The sequence below is a fragment of the Hemicordylus capensis genome, chromosome 6 (genome assembly GCF_027244095.1).
Source record: "Hemicordylus capensis ecotype Gifberg chromosome 6, rHemCap1.1.pri, whole genome shotgun sequence".
Classification (NCBI taxonomy): domain Eukaryota; kingdom Metazoa; phylum Chordata; class Lepidosauria; order Squamata; family Cordylidae; genus Hemicordylus; species Hemicordylus capensis.
In genome coordinates this window covers 27,570,492-27,585,855 of record NC_069662.1, presented here as the reverse complement: position 1 = coordinate 27,585,855, position 15,364 = coordinate 27,570,492, and the positions used below count along the sequence as shown (strand labels likewise).

The following is a 15,364-nucleotide window of genomic DNA, read 5'->3' as shown; positions in this document are numbered from 1 at the left end:
TGACAATTAAAAATATTAAGCTAAAAATATGAAACTGATCTGATTTGAAATATATTCAATACAAACTATACATGGGTAAAATACACAGAGTAGAGACAGGTAGAACAGCTAGGGAGACCCTTACTCACTGTCTCTATTCCCAATGCCCTTATTGGTCATAAGGACAGTTGGTGCAAAAGGTTGATGCACTGGAACTCCAACATTTCCAATATTTAACTGTAAATGCCATCATTTCCCAGGTACAGTTAACATTACTGAGAACTATTCCCAAGAAGCGGCAACAAGTGTATTGTCCCTTTTCAAGCAAGTGTTGTATGGCTTTCCTTACTTCCGTATGTACATCAGAGTTCATATTTTTTGCATGTCATTGTTCATAAGAGCAACATTTTTAAAAAAGTTAGTCTCCAGACAGACATTGGTGGTTGGGGTATTCACTTCATTGGAATACAGTGAAAGGTTGAGGACAGGCCAGGGGTGTAACTAGGGAAAATGGTGCCTAGGGCAAGCACTGAAATTGCGCCCCCCCCACTCCCCCCTAAAAACATCTGACACGCATCTTTCAGGAAACTTATCTTTTACCATAATAATAGCTCAAAAATACAAAAAATACAAGTGTGTGCATAGGATTGTTGTCTTAAACAATCTCCACTCATCTTCTACAGAGTTAAAATTAGCATTAAGAAGAAACCTGCTGCTTAGGACTTTCTAGAAAGGAAAATATATCACAACTTATGAGAGTCTAATCCTCTCAACCAAAACCTGAGGTGGACAGAAAATCTTTAGATGATTCTTGGTCTATCTTCACCCAAGCTATTTTAATTAGATTTTTTTAACATGCCCAGTATTTCCTTACCATGGGCTATTCTGTTTTTAAAAACCCAACTAAGGCTGTGACCTGTGCTCTGTTACCTAGGAGCAAGTCCCACTGAACTGACTTAGTGGTATTTACAGGTGAAACTTGGAAAATTAGAATATCGTGCAAAAGTCCATTAATTTCAGTAATGCAAGTTAAAAGGTGAAACTGATATATGAGACAGACGCATTACATGCAAAGCGAGATAAGTCAAGCCTTAATTTGTTATAATTGTGATGATCATGGAGTACAGCTCATGAAAACCCCAAATCCACAATCCCAGAAAATTAGAATATTACATGGAACCAATAAGACAAGGATTGAAGAATAGAACAATATCGGACCTCTGAAAAGTATAAGCATGCATATGTATTCAGTACTTGGTTTGGGCCCCTTTTGCACCAATTACTGCCTCAATGCGGCGTGGCATGGATGCTATCAGCCTGTGGCACTGATGAGGTATTATGGAAGACCAGGATGCTTCATTAGCAGCCTTCAGCAATTCTGCATTGTTTGGTCTCATGTCTCTCATCCTTCTCTTGGCAATGCCCCATAGATTCTCTATGGGGTCAGGTCAGGCGAGTTTGCTGGCCAATCAAGCACAGTACACTGTATACTTTTCAGAGGTCCGATATTGTTCTGTTCTTCAATCCTTGTCTTCTTAGGTCCATGTAATATTCTAATTTTCTGAGATTGTGGATTTGGGGTTTTCATGAGCTGTACGCCATGATCATCACAATTATAACAAATTAAGGCTTGACTTACCTCGCTTTGCATGTAATGCGTCTGTCTCATATATCAGTTTCAACTTTTAATTTGCATTACTGAAATTAATGGACTTTTGCACGATATTCTAATTTTCCGAGTTTCACCTGTACTTAGGAGTCATTGCAAGCTGCATGTGTTTTAATATTTCAAAGCTGTTTTGCCCCAAATTAATCTTGTCTCCATGTTCTCTTTTCCTATTAATCATATTGTAGAATCAGCAATAATAATATTTAAAAAGCAAAACCATTCTTTAAATGCAGTTATAGTATTATGTCTACAAATGGATGCTTAGTAGTCTGCTTTTGAATCCCACATCTGACATCTTTCATAATAGATGTCAGATATGGGATACAAAAGCAGACCACTAAGCATCCATTTGCAGACATAATACTATAACTGCAGTTAAAGAATGGTTTTGCTTATTTAAATTATTATTGCTGATTTTACAATATGATTCTACAACAGTTCAGGCTTTGCAACATCACATCTTGGAGCTACCACTGTGAGCTATAGATTGAATTTGACTGCAATCCGAGAGTCCTTTGGAAAGATGCACTTTCCAAAAATCAGTATAACAGGATGGTGGTCTGCCAGCATATGTGAGGCACTGGATGTTTCTTGCATGCTGCACTCAAGTTCTCTAGTTCATAAACCACCATACTTTAATCAATAATACCCCCACGCCACTTAGACTTTAGCTTTTTATTCTAAGTGGAGATTGACACCCTCTCTTTATATTTAGAAGCTCAAAGCAGCCTGAAGGGTTGGTATTCGTGCAACTAACTTTAAAGTAGAGTGGGGGCAGAGAGCTTGAATGAGTATCTGTTAACATGTGCAAAGAGCCCTTAGGACTCGCTCTGTTTGAAAATGGAAAGCTGTGTTGCAAAATGCAGGAGAACTCAAATTTCTTCTGAACGGCAAGCATACCAGAACCTTGGCACTTTCCCCTTCATGCAGAGACAGAGTAGAAGTCCAGGAGCCTCTTTAGCAGCCTCGCTAGAAGAGAAACTTGGATCCTGCCGGTCTTTCTTTCATAGCTCTCCAAAGTGCCTCTTCAATTCCCCTTGCCCCTTACTGCTAGCTGCTTGGGTCCTGCTCCTCCAAGGCTTCCTATGCTAATCGGAGAATAGGGGAAGGGAGCAGAGCGCAATCCGAGTGTTGGAGGAGAAACCTCCTCCTCCCCAATATTAAATGGCGAAACATTATTATTATTATTATTATTATTATTATTATTATTATTAATTTGATTTCTATACTGCCCTTCAAAAAATGGCTCAGGGAGGTTAATGAAACATGTTAATGAAATGGGAGTAAGGGTGAAAGAAATAGGAGTCCGGAGCAAGCAAAGCTGCTTTCAGATACTGCCTCAGAGAACAGCCCCTGGGAGTCCCCCCCCACCCTGCCAAAGCAAGATCCTTGAAAGAAATTTGTAGATTTCATTTCTCTTTGTTAAAAGGGTGCTGCAAATGCCAAAGAAGGGAGGTGGCAGGGGATGGGGAGGAAGATTTCAGATTGTAAAAAAGCTGATCTGTCTTCGTAGATGAATAAGCCCTGGCTGAGAGAAAGAGAAATGCAGCAATGAGAAGACTTGATTAGCATTATGATGATCGGAAGGCAGCAAACCTGCCACCGCCCCCACGCACCTCCTTTTCCTTTCTACCAAAGCCTCACACCAAAGAAGCTAGGGTAGGTGTTAAAGCTCCTAACCTTGCTCCCAAACTTCACACACACACACACACACACACACACACACACACACACACACACACACACCTAAACTCTCCACCCCCAAACCAGCCAAAACTTATCCAAGAACAAGATGAGAACTCCTCAGCAACAACTTCCTTGCATGCCGCAAATAACAGGCATATAATGAGTTCAACCCCATTAGATCTCTTCCCCACCCCCACCAGCAAAAGTTTGCTTTGTCCTCTTTACTTTACTTTTTATGTTTGGTAAAGACCAATTAGCTTCTCCTCCTTCCTGCCTCCACCTCTCCGCCTCCACTCCTTCCCACCTCTCTCTCCCTCTCACGTGCAGGCACTGCCTGCTTGAGCTCCTTGGCTCTCACCCACTGAGAGCCTGGGAAAAGAGATGGCTTTCGGGTGGGCGCCCCAGAGAGAGTGTTGCCCTGGCCTGTTGAGCAAGTGAGAGGGAGTGAGCGAGCAAGCAAGCTCAGCATACGCCCCCTCCCCAGAGCAGCCGCAAGCTCCGAGTAAGGGAATGATAGGGATGGGAGCAGCAGGTTCCCCCCAAACACCGGTGCCCCCTGGACATCAGTGCCCCCTGCGATGCGGTTCTTGTTTACCGCATCGCAACAGCCCTGCCTGTGGTTTTGACCACCTCCTGCTGCATGAATAAATACATAAAATAAACAAACAAAAAGCTCCCATGGAGCATTGCACGGTTGCAGGGAAGCACGGAGGAAAGCGGGCACACTCTGAAGAGAAGTTGGGCTCCTAGGAAGCAACAAAGCCAGCCGGGCACCTGCCAGCCCTCACACCCCTACCTAGCCGTGCCACTGCTGCCTGCTCAGCATCTGCAGGATTGCCTGGCTTGTCCCCCATGGTAGCCCAGCCCAGCACAGGAAGCCTCCTCTCCTCCTACAGGCAGCTGCTGCCGATGCACAGACTCCCTGGCAGCGGAGGGCAATTTTTCAAAGGGGGGGTGATCGACCCACTCAGAGGGGGCTGAGCCCCATCAGTGGAGCATCCTTTGCAAAGGGGGAGGGGCCCCCGTAGCCAATCCTAGCTGCCATGCTGAAAAAGGGTAACTCAGACTCGCCAGGAGCCAATGGTGGGAGAGAACCCACCTCACCCGGACAGATCTCGCGACTGGTGAGTCGCCCGGCACCAAGGAGGAGGGGAGGGGAGGAGAGGGGACAGGGGAGGGGGGTGCTGACACCGGCCCGGACTCAATCCCCCCCCAAATTTTGTGGTGGTGGGGCCAGGGCAATGCAAGCACTTTGCACCCCCCTTCAGCTGCGCCTAGGGCATGTGCCCTGCCTGCCCCACCCTCATTTTGCATCTGGGTCCTGGGAGAGGCTAAGTGACAATTGAGGAGGAGAAGTGTAACTACCATGCAAGAGCTTCACTACACACACTTGCACATCCGTCCTCCATCGTTCCACTCTCTGTCCAGGATGGTGCTTCTCTGGCTTCATATATGTAGGGAAAAGTTACAAATGATGGCATGGTTAAAGGTTCCACACAGCATCTGATCTATTTTTCAGACATGGACGACTGTTTCAAATGCCCAGAAGACCAATTTCCAAATAAGGACCGAAACCAATGCCTTCCCAAGGTTCTAAACTACCTCTCCTTCAAAGAACCTTTGGGGATAACTTTGGTTTCCTTGGCTCTCTCTTTTTCTCTAATCACACTTTTGGTGCTTGGAATTTTCATTAAGAACCAGAACACTCCCATTGTCAAAGCCAACAATCGGGAGCTAACCTATTGTCTACTCATCTCCCTGTTACTTTGCTTCCTCTGCTCCCTGCAGTTTATTGGCAGGCCTCAGAAAATCACGTGTCTCTTGCGACAAACTGCTTTTAGCATCATCTTTTCTGTGGCTATTTCTTGCATATTGGCAAAAACCATCACTGTAATTCTGGCTTTCATGGCAACTAAGCCTGGGACCAGGATGAGAAGATGGATGGGGAAAAGCCTGGCCAATGCTATCATTCTTGGTTGTTCCTTTATTCAAGCCAGCATTTGTGCTGTATGGCTATGTACTACTCCTCCATTCCCAGATGTTGACAGGCACACTATGGCTGAACAAATTATTGTGGAATGTAATGAAGGCTTGGTCTCTATGTTTTACTGTGTCCTGGGTTACCTGGGGTTTCTGGCGGTTGTTAGCTTTATTATAGCCTTCCTAGCCAGGAAATTGCCAGATAGTTTCAATGAAGCCAAGTTCATCACTTTCAGCATGTTGGTGTTCTGCAGTGTTTGGTTGTCCTTTATTCCATCTTACCTGAGCATGAAGGGAAAGTACATGGTGGCTGTAGAAATCTTTTCCATCTTGACCTCTACTGCAGGGTTGTTGGGATGTATCTTTCCCCCCAAATGCTACATAATTATGCTGAGGCCTGATTTGAACAGCAGAGACCAGCTTGTTAGGAGACATCAGAAAGCATGTTAAGTGTTTCAGGGATTTATAGTTATAAAACTCATAGTAAATTAAAAGCAGTAATTTTGTTCAAGAAATTCAGTCATGTGTATATTTTGCATATTGGCGGAGAGCTGGTCTTGTGGTAGCAAGCATGAATTGTCCCCTTTGCTAAGCAGGGTTTGCCCTTTTTTGTATTTGAATGGGAGACTACATGTCAGCACTGTAATATATGTACCCTAAGGGATGGGGCCAATCTGGGAAGAGCACCTGCATGCTCTTGTAAATGCAGAAGGTTCCAACTTCCCTCAATGGTATCTCCAAGATAGGGCTGAGAGAGACTCCTGCCTGCAACCTTGGAGAAGCCGCTGCCAGTCTGTGAAGACAATACTGATTTAGATGGAACAGTGGTCTGACTTAGTAGATGGCAGCTTCCTGTGTTCCTATGTAACATCACTGTAATTCTAGCTTTTATGGCAAGTAAACCTGGGACCAGATGAGGAAGTGGACAGGGTACAGAATGGCAAACACCATTCTTCCATTTTCAGCTGATATATGACGTATATAAGATGTAGAAAATATATGTTGATTATAGATTGATACTTATAGAAAATAAATGATGGAAGTAAATGTCTGTTGTTTATTTGGAATATAGATTTCTTTTTTTTTTCCTGAACAAATTTAGTACACACATATATTTGTTCACAAATATTTTGTACACACTTCACATGTGTCTGTCTCCTGAATGAGAAGATTCTTTAAGGTAGAATATTATGTTGTATGGGAGTGTTTTCAGATACACCATCTCAGTTGCTAGAGTAATATAAGGTCATCAAGGGAAGAAGAACCATGGCATGATTAAACTTGAATTCCTGACTGATCCCTTCCTTTCCAGCTGCACACAAACTCATTGCCATTTTCGACATTCAGCTGGCAGAGTTCACTGGTGGTGTGGTTCTGCTGCTATAACAGTACGTGAGCATATCCCTGACTATATGATGGTGTGCAATGCAAGACGCTGCCATATCTCTAATATCAATTATGGGGTACTACGTTAGCATTCAAAAGTTTCCTCATCAGCATAACTGGAGCATATTTATTTATTTAAAGTATTTATACCCCACCCCTCCAGTACACTACTACTTGGGGCGGCTCATAACATAATAAAAAGGTACAATGTAAAGTAAGACTAATAAAGTTAAACAAATTTAAGTTAAACAAGTTAAAAGTCCAAGTTAAAACCACATTTAAAGTTACATTTTTTTTAAAGTTTCAAATTAAGTTATTTTAAAAGCTAAACACTGAGAACTATAAAAACTAAGGAACCTACCAGATATAAATAGAGATAAGACATTTAAAAGCCTCTTTCAAAAAGATGTGTTTTCAATTGTTTTTTTTAAAAAAAAGACTGAGGGAACATGTTCCAAAGCTGAGGGGCCAGATGCGAGCAATTCTATCTGCAAAATGTAACACAAATTGGTCACAGCTGGCTGCTGAGGGTTCTGTTTGATGGTCTTTGGGGCTCTCACTTAGGAAGCCCAGAAACCACTTGAAAAGCTTCTGCTGGATGACATTGTGCAGACAGTTCTGCTGGATGACATTGGTGGCAGAAAACTAAGATTTCTTTGCTGCCATCACCACCATAGAGTAAGCCCTAAAATGGGCTCTAGCCTGTGTTTGGTCGCATTCATTCTTTTTTATTTTATTTTATTTTATTTTATTTTATTTTATTTTATCATGAAGTTGCTTGTGCCCACGAGCATCCCTGCAGCAGCAATCCTTGCAGCAGTATTCTGGAACAGCTGAAGCTTCCGAACAGTCTTCAAGGGTAGCCCATAGAGTGCATTGCAGTAGTCCAATCTGGATGTTATGAACGCATGAGGTCAGGTCCAGCTTCTCCAAATTGGGTCACAACTGGAGTACCAGTTGTAGTTGGTAAAAGGCGATTCTGCACACCACCACCACCTGAACCCCCAAGGACAATGTCGGGTCCAGAAGCACCCCCAAATGGTGGACTTTGTCTTTCAGAGGGTGTGTGACTCCATCCAAGACTAGATTTACCTCATTTCTCTGATGATTAGTTCTACTAACCCAGAGAACTTCTGTCTTATCTGGATTAAGTTTCAGCTTGTCTGCTTCCATCCAGTCCAGAACAGCCTCCAAGCTATTTTCCATCAACAGTGCTCAAGCTGTCTACCAGCCTGCTTCATTGTCTGCAGCTCACCTCTATACCAGGGAGTCACTTCGACTCGGTAGGTCAGGAGAGGATGCCTAGGCAGTACCATTTCAACTGTCTGATCCATCTCCTCATACCAGAGGGAGACCAGGGCATTAACAGCTTTATCCACTCTCAGCAGGAAATTCCCCCAGAGCCATCAGGAATCAATTCGGATCCATAAGCCTCAGAGGGTGGACTATCCTAACTGGTCCCACCCCCACGTAGGTGTATTGGGTCCATTCTCAGTTCAATTTTCACCAGACAGGGATCCATCTATGACTAGGGTATTGAGACCTCCTGGAGTATCCACGGAGCACCACTGTCCACCATTGACCCAAAGACCAAGTTGAGTGTATGTCTTGCCACATGTGTGGGACCAAAAATCCGTTGAGACAAGCCCATGGTCATCATGGAGGACATGGAGTCTTGAGCTGCACCAGACAAGGCAGCCTCAGCATGGATGTTAAAGTCCCCCAAGACTAACAGCCTTAGTGTCCTCAATGCCATATCTGAGACCACCTCAAGCAGCTCAGGGAAGGAGACTGTTAGACAACGGGGTGGGTGGTATACCAACAGAATCCCAAATTTGTCTTGTATCACTGCATGCGGGCCCTCAAACTGGTCAGAATAGCAGACAATGCATCTGGTGAGAGGGATGGTCTCCCAGTGAACCAGGGCAACCTCACTTCCCCACCACCCATCCTTGGCTGATTCTGCACCCAGAAACCTGGTGGGCACTGATGGGAGAGAATTACATCTCCCAACCAGGTCTCCATAATGTCAATCTGAGCATAGGATTCCTAAGTCATACTGAGATCTAACAAACATGTTTTGTTCTGCTGTTCATGTGCAAATGCCATTGTGAATGGATCAACTCTAGGGAGCTGACTTTGAAAACTGTTATTAACTCAGATTGCCTGGGGTCATCCTCCATTTTGCCATATCCCATGTATGTTTTCCAAACATCAAAATACAATCAGTAACAGAGTCTGAAAGCTCACATAAAATATGCCTGTGTCATTCCAAGATGGGATGATCCATTGTGAATAGTCAGGGCTGCACCAGTCTGATCTCTGACAATTTCCCTTTCCTGAAAGACTCTGAAGCCAGTGAAAGAAGGGTACTGTGACCTGACTGACAGTAGAAGATAGTAAAATAATATATACAAAAGTTTCAAAATTTGTTCCAGGATGGAGGGAAAAGGTCTCTTGCTGCTCTTCTTTCTATGGCTTCAGATGCCTCAAACTGATTGCAAGGAGGAATGCTCTGTGATGTGTTCCATGGCCAATCCGTTCCAGCTTCCACATAAGTATTACCAGACAGAAGACATAATCATTGGAGTAATTGCTTCTCATTTTGGCTGCTACTTTTATGAAATGCCTTTCAGTGAACACCCAAAAATGAAGTTTGTGGATACACTTCTGTAAATACTCTCCATTTCCATAGACATTCTAATATTATTTCCTTCCATAACATGCACGTCATAGCATCAGGGTCAAAGCTAGCCTATCATGAAATGCATCCCTTCTGTGTTTTCTTAGTATTTTCCTCATTTTGCTTTCTTACTCCTCTCTTATTTACTGGGGCAGTTCACATCATCAACATTCCTATCTGCATGTGTGGGCTCCGCACACTTATTGTTTTGTTTTATTGTGTCATGTATTGTAATCTGTGACTTTTAAATATTTTAAATTTTGTACACTGCCTAGAGATGTTCATAAAAGGGAATAAACAAATATGATAAATACATAAATAATTGTTATTCATTTGCCAGGTAGCAATACGGTTGGAGGCAGGGAGTTTGACTGTGAGCTAAGTCCCAGATGGGTAGGATTTATTTCCTTGCTACCTTGGTCCAAAGACTGGGATAGAATCTGGGTAGGGCATGCTTGTCCTACCCAGCTGGGGCTTAGATCATGATCAAGCTCCCCCTCTTCAACTTAGTTTTAAACTGACACATGATCGAAAATTGGGAGCACACAGAGCTCCTGAATACAGGTTGAAGGCTTCTCCTGGCTTGATGCCAATTGTGTGAACTGCCTACTGTGTTCCTTCTGTGGATTCATGGTGTCTCATTGAAAATCTCATTTACTATCATAGTTCTGAGTGTTCACACTCAGAACACCTCAGAAACAACTGTACCCTCTGGGTTAGAAACCCAATGGGGGTGGTTGGCACCCTATGTGCACTACACTACCACTCGCTCTGGGCCACCCCAGAACCCCACAAGTGCACTTATGGGGCTGCTGAAACTTCCATTATACCTTATGAGGAAAAACCTTAAAGATGCATACATTTCAACAATTCACCAAAAATCAGCCCTCTGTCCAAATCCTTTGAAAAAACTGGTAGCTTCTTTGCCCCTACCTTGCACTACCACCAACCCCACACCGCTCTAGACCACCCCTCCCCCCCCGACGTGAAGAGATACACCCTCCATTATACCTTATGAGGAAAAACCTTAAAGACGTGTACACTTCAACAATTCACCAAAAATCAGACCTTTGCCCAATCCCTCTGCAATTGGGGTGGTGGCCTCCACTCACTAGGCACTACAACCCCACCCCACTATTCTGCCCCAGATCCCACTTTATGCCCCAAATATGCCCCAAAGACCCTAAAACCTCAAAAATTCACAAAAAATCAGCCCTCTGCCCAATCCCTCTGCAATTGGGGTGGTATCCTACACCCATTAGGCACTACCACCCCACCCCACTCTTTTGGCCCTGAGACCCGAAATTCAAGTAGACATCAGATCGGACCATTTTGCATTGAAGCCAGTGGGAGGCAAAAAGGTGGGAAATTCAAATAGATGTCATTGCTCAAAATGGAGGGGGAAGAAGAAGGCACTTATTGGCCGCAAAATGGAGGAACAACAGATAATTCGGAGCCAAAATGGGGGTGATTTGTTTCATCTCCGAAACATTTCGGGGGGCTAGGGGAGTGATTCATTTCGGGGCCGAATCATCCAAAATCGGCTGTTTCAGGTACAGATTGTTCTGTACCCGAAATGTTTCGCACATCCCTAGTCAATTACCATTATCCTCTAGATCCTGTCAGTTCAGGATATTAGGTCAGCCCAGGGTAAACAGGATCTGGATCCCATCTCCTATTAACTGTAGTTGGGAAGAATATTGTTCTATTGAGATTCCTGAAGCAAATCTGTATCTCTGAGCTTGCAAATGGTCATCTTCTCTTGTCCCCAGACTTTCTGGCACCTGGTCTTCAAGAATGTTAAATATCAAAGCTGTTAGGAAAGAAAAAGCAAGGCTATATGTATGAAAGAGCAATTAAAGATACAGATCTCAGCCCAGCCTGCTGGACTATGAGCTCTAGTCCAACATGAATTATGTGGACAACAACATATCCATTTGCTAGTGTGTGCCAATCTTCCTAGCATGCATCTAACAGCATTCCACGGTGATAGGATTCCGATATGTGTGAGACAGGAAAACATGCCTGGCCATTGTGTCTCTTGATTACACATTTAGCAAACATTGAGAAACAATGCTGGATTGCCCCTATCTTCACAAAGCAATTACCATCTGTCCCAAAGGTGAGTCATGAGACCTGGGTGTCATGTACTGGTCAGTTCATCTGAGTTCAGGCATTAATTGATTTCTTAATAAAGTGGAATCAGACACAGGTCTGGATTTCACATAATCTTGGACTGGTAACTCTGGGTCTAATGTGATAGTCAGGCTGGCCACAACAGTGATGGGACAAAGAGAATATAACATAAGAACATAAGAATGGCCCTGCTGTGATTATGCCCAAGACCCATCTAATCCAGCATCCTGTTTCACATGGTGGCCCAACAGATGCCACTGGGAGCCTACAGGCAGGAACTGAGGGCATGCCCTCTCTCCTGCTGTTACTCCCCTGCAACTGGTACTCAGAGGCATCCTGCCTTTGAGGCTGGAGGTGGCCTATATCCTCAGATGAGTAGCCATTGATAGACCTGTCCTCCATGAAGTTTTCCAAACCCCTCTTAAAGCCATCCAAGTTGTTGGCTGTCACCACATCTTGTGGCAGAGAATTCCAAAAGTTGATTATGTGTTGTGTGAAAAAGTACTTCCCTTTGTTGGTCCTAGATTTCCCGGCAATCAGTTTCATGGGATGACCCCTGGTTCTAGTGTTATGTGAGAGGAAGAAAAATTTCTCTCTGTCCACTTTGTCCACACCATGCATGATTTCAAAGACCTCTATCATGTCTCCCCACAGTCATCTTTTTTTCTAAACTAAAAAGACCCAGGTGTTATAGCTTTGCCTCATAAGGAAGCTCCAGGCCGCTTATCATCTTGACTACTTTCTTCTGCACCTTTCCCAGTTCTCCAATGTCCTTATTTAGGTGTGATAAAGAGAAATGTATGCAGCACTCCAAGTGTGGCTGCACCATAGTTTTGTATAAGGGCAGTTTTATTTTCAATCCCCTTCCTAATGATCCCTAGCATGGAATTGGCCTTTTTCATAGCTGCTGCTCATTGAGACTGCAGTTTCAACAAGCTGTCCACTATGACCCCAAGATCCCGCTCCTGCTCAGTCACCGACAGCTTGGATCCCATCAGTGTATATGTGAAGTTGGGGTTTTTTGTCCCAATATGCACCACTTTACACTTGCCAACACGGAACCACATTTCAGGTGGTGAAAGGAACAGGTAATGGCTGGTCAGTGGTGAAAAGCCAGTCAAGTTACCCTAAATATTGCATTCTGAACACTGCTCACTGGTGAGTCGTCATCTTGCTTCCCTGACCAGGATGTTCTATTGTGTCCTATGATACCTTGAATTTCTGGCTATTGTCAGCTTCACAGTGGATTTCTATGGCAGGAAGTTGCCATACAGCTTCAATGAAGCCAACCTTCAGCATGTTGGTCTTTTGCAGTGTTTGGTTGTCCTTTATTCCTTCTTACCTGAGCATAAAAGTCAAATATATGGTGGCTACTGAGATCTCCTCCATCTTGACCTTTAGTGCTGGATTACTCAGCTGTATATTTTTCTCCAAATGCTACATAATTATCATAACCCCTGCTAACTGAGCAAAGAGGCACCTTTGAAAGTGGCGATTCTCTTATATTTAACAGGGGGAGAGCAACTGGCCCTATCCAACCCCAGCACAGCATCCCTCAGGTGGCTCTTGTTTCTTTTTAGATTGGTTTCTTTTTAGATTGTGAGCCTTTTGGGACAGAGATTCATTTATTATTATTTATTTATTTTTCTATGTAAGCTGCTTTGCAAACTTTGTTGGAAAGTGGTATATAAATATCAGTAGTAGTAGGAGGAGGCCTGAGCTGAACACCAAGAACAAGCTAATAAGGACAAATTAATAGGTCTCCAAATGTTTTGGTTGATTACTTTTGCATTATTCTTAAATTATGATGGAATCAAACCTACAAAATCTCATTATAGTCACCTCACTGTCTATTCTACCTTCAAAAGCTGCCTTTCTAAAATATTGAAACTTGTATAGTATGAGATGATTAATAGATATTTTCTTCAATATTCTTAGGAATAACCAGTGTGTAAGAAAAAGTCCAGGAACTAATTCTTTGTAAATTAGTTATTAAGGCTGTGCAGTTAGATTGATCTGACAGTGCTGTCGGATCCAACATTGGGCATGTCAGAAAATGTTGGGTTAATGCCAATATGACTTTTGTAGGGTTGCATTGTAATGGAAATCTAAGAATAAAATATGTTGTGTCAGATTTTGGTTGGAAATGACAAATATTTCTTGATTTAAAAGAACTGTTTGGGGGCTTCTGGAAGCTAAGAAAACAATATTGACATAGAAATTGTCTTATTTGGAGCAGGTTTGGGGAGCGGAAGAGATTTGGAGAGAGAGATAAGGCTGACTGTTTGCAATGCACTCTGTCAAATGGTCTGTCTTACCTTCCAGAACTGTGCTTTGGGAGATGGACAGAGATTCTTATATTACTGTTGCTGGACTGCCAATCATATGTGCTAGTAACCTCTTTGGAGAAATACCTTACCTTACCTTTCTACTCAGATTACTAGTTTTACATACCCACACACTTAAAAAAAAAATCCATTATAATCTGTAAGGCTCTCCACACGAGCAGTGTGAAGAGCCTGAAGGGGTTTTGCGGGGAGAGCGGTCTCAACTTGCTCTCCCCGCAGATGAGCAGTGAGCCCTCTCTGGGTGGCTGGATCAGCCGACCAGATGATTACAGGCTCCATCACAGAGCTGGTTGGAGCAGTGGGGTTTGGGGGCCTCCTGGTCCCTGGCAGCCCCAGAACGCCCCACACAAGTGTGAGGGACATTCTGGGGATCCTGCTGATGCTGGGAGGCTTGTTGTAGCCTCCCTGTTGGTGGGCTGCTCTTGAGTCACTGCGGCATGGAGTCACGCCGCACTGACACACAATCACGTAAACCGCTTTTCAGGTGCTCTTGCACCCAAAACCTGGGTTAAGTAGGGGGCTACCCGAGAGAGTTTGCTGCCACCGTTCTCACATGCTGTAGAAATCAGGTTGTGCTCCCTCAGCCCAGTTTCCACTGTGTGTGAGAATAGTCTCAATGAGTAGGCTAGTATGTTTCAGACGACAGGAAACCTACAGTATTTGCATGGGTTCCCATCCCAGCTGGTGCTACGGATACATGAGTGGAAGAGGAACATCCTGCAGGAGAGCAAGGGGAACAATAAGCACCCTTGAAAATATGGTTCTTTCTATCTATCTATCTATCTATCTATCTATCTATCTATCTATCTATCTCTAGGTGGTGTACACAATTTAAAATATTTAAAAGTTACAAATTAAAATACATAATAAAAATGATAGAATAAAATAGATATTTAAAAAAGTTTTAAAATCATTAAAATTAATTCTAATTAAAAGCCTGTGAAAACAGGATATTCTTGAGGTTATTCCTGAAAACAGAGAAGGAGATGCTCTTATTTCAGGAGGGAGCATATTCCAAAGCCCTGGGGCAGCCATAGATAAAGCCCGGTCATGGGTCGCCACTAAACGAACCGGTGGCATGTTGACCTTGGCAAGTAAGAGGGAGGATTGGAGCAAAGACAAATAGGCCTGTAATTTGTGCAGCAATGTGTATAGCCATGGAACCACAATTGGGGCCACTTTAGGTGAATTGCCCATCTATATGCACTGCAAAACCTTGTTGGGGTGTGTACAGAGGGGTGATTTAGATGAGCATCCCTCTCACTATTAAAGGGTGTGCCAAGAGTGCATCATCCACCAGTGAAATGGAGGCAGGTACATTCTAGGTATGGCCCTGATAGTCTCACATGTGCAGGGCACTGTTCATTTGAACTTGTCCTTAGAGAATTGTGGTGAGGAAAAACTTCTTCCCCAGTGTAGAGCTGGCAGAGGCCATCCTGGGCACAGGGTTGTCCTATGAAGGGACTATGAGGTGCAGCAAGGCAGACATTTCCTCAG

At 43.6% G+C, this 15,364-nt stretch overlaps 1 protein-coding gene across 1 annotated transcript in view; it reads left to right on the top strand.

The window, feature by feature from the left end:
• Positions 1–15,364, top strand: part of LOC128331036 (vomeronasal type-2 receptor 26-like) — a 46,739-nt gene that overhangs the window by 967 nt on the left and 30,408 nt on the right. The gene's annotated exons all lie outside the window — the stretch shown is intronic.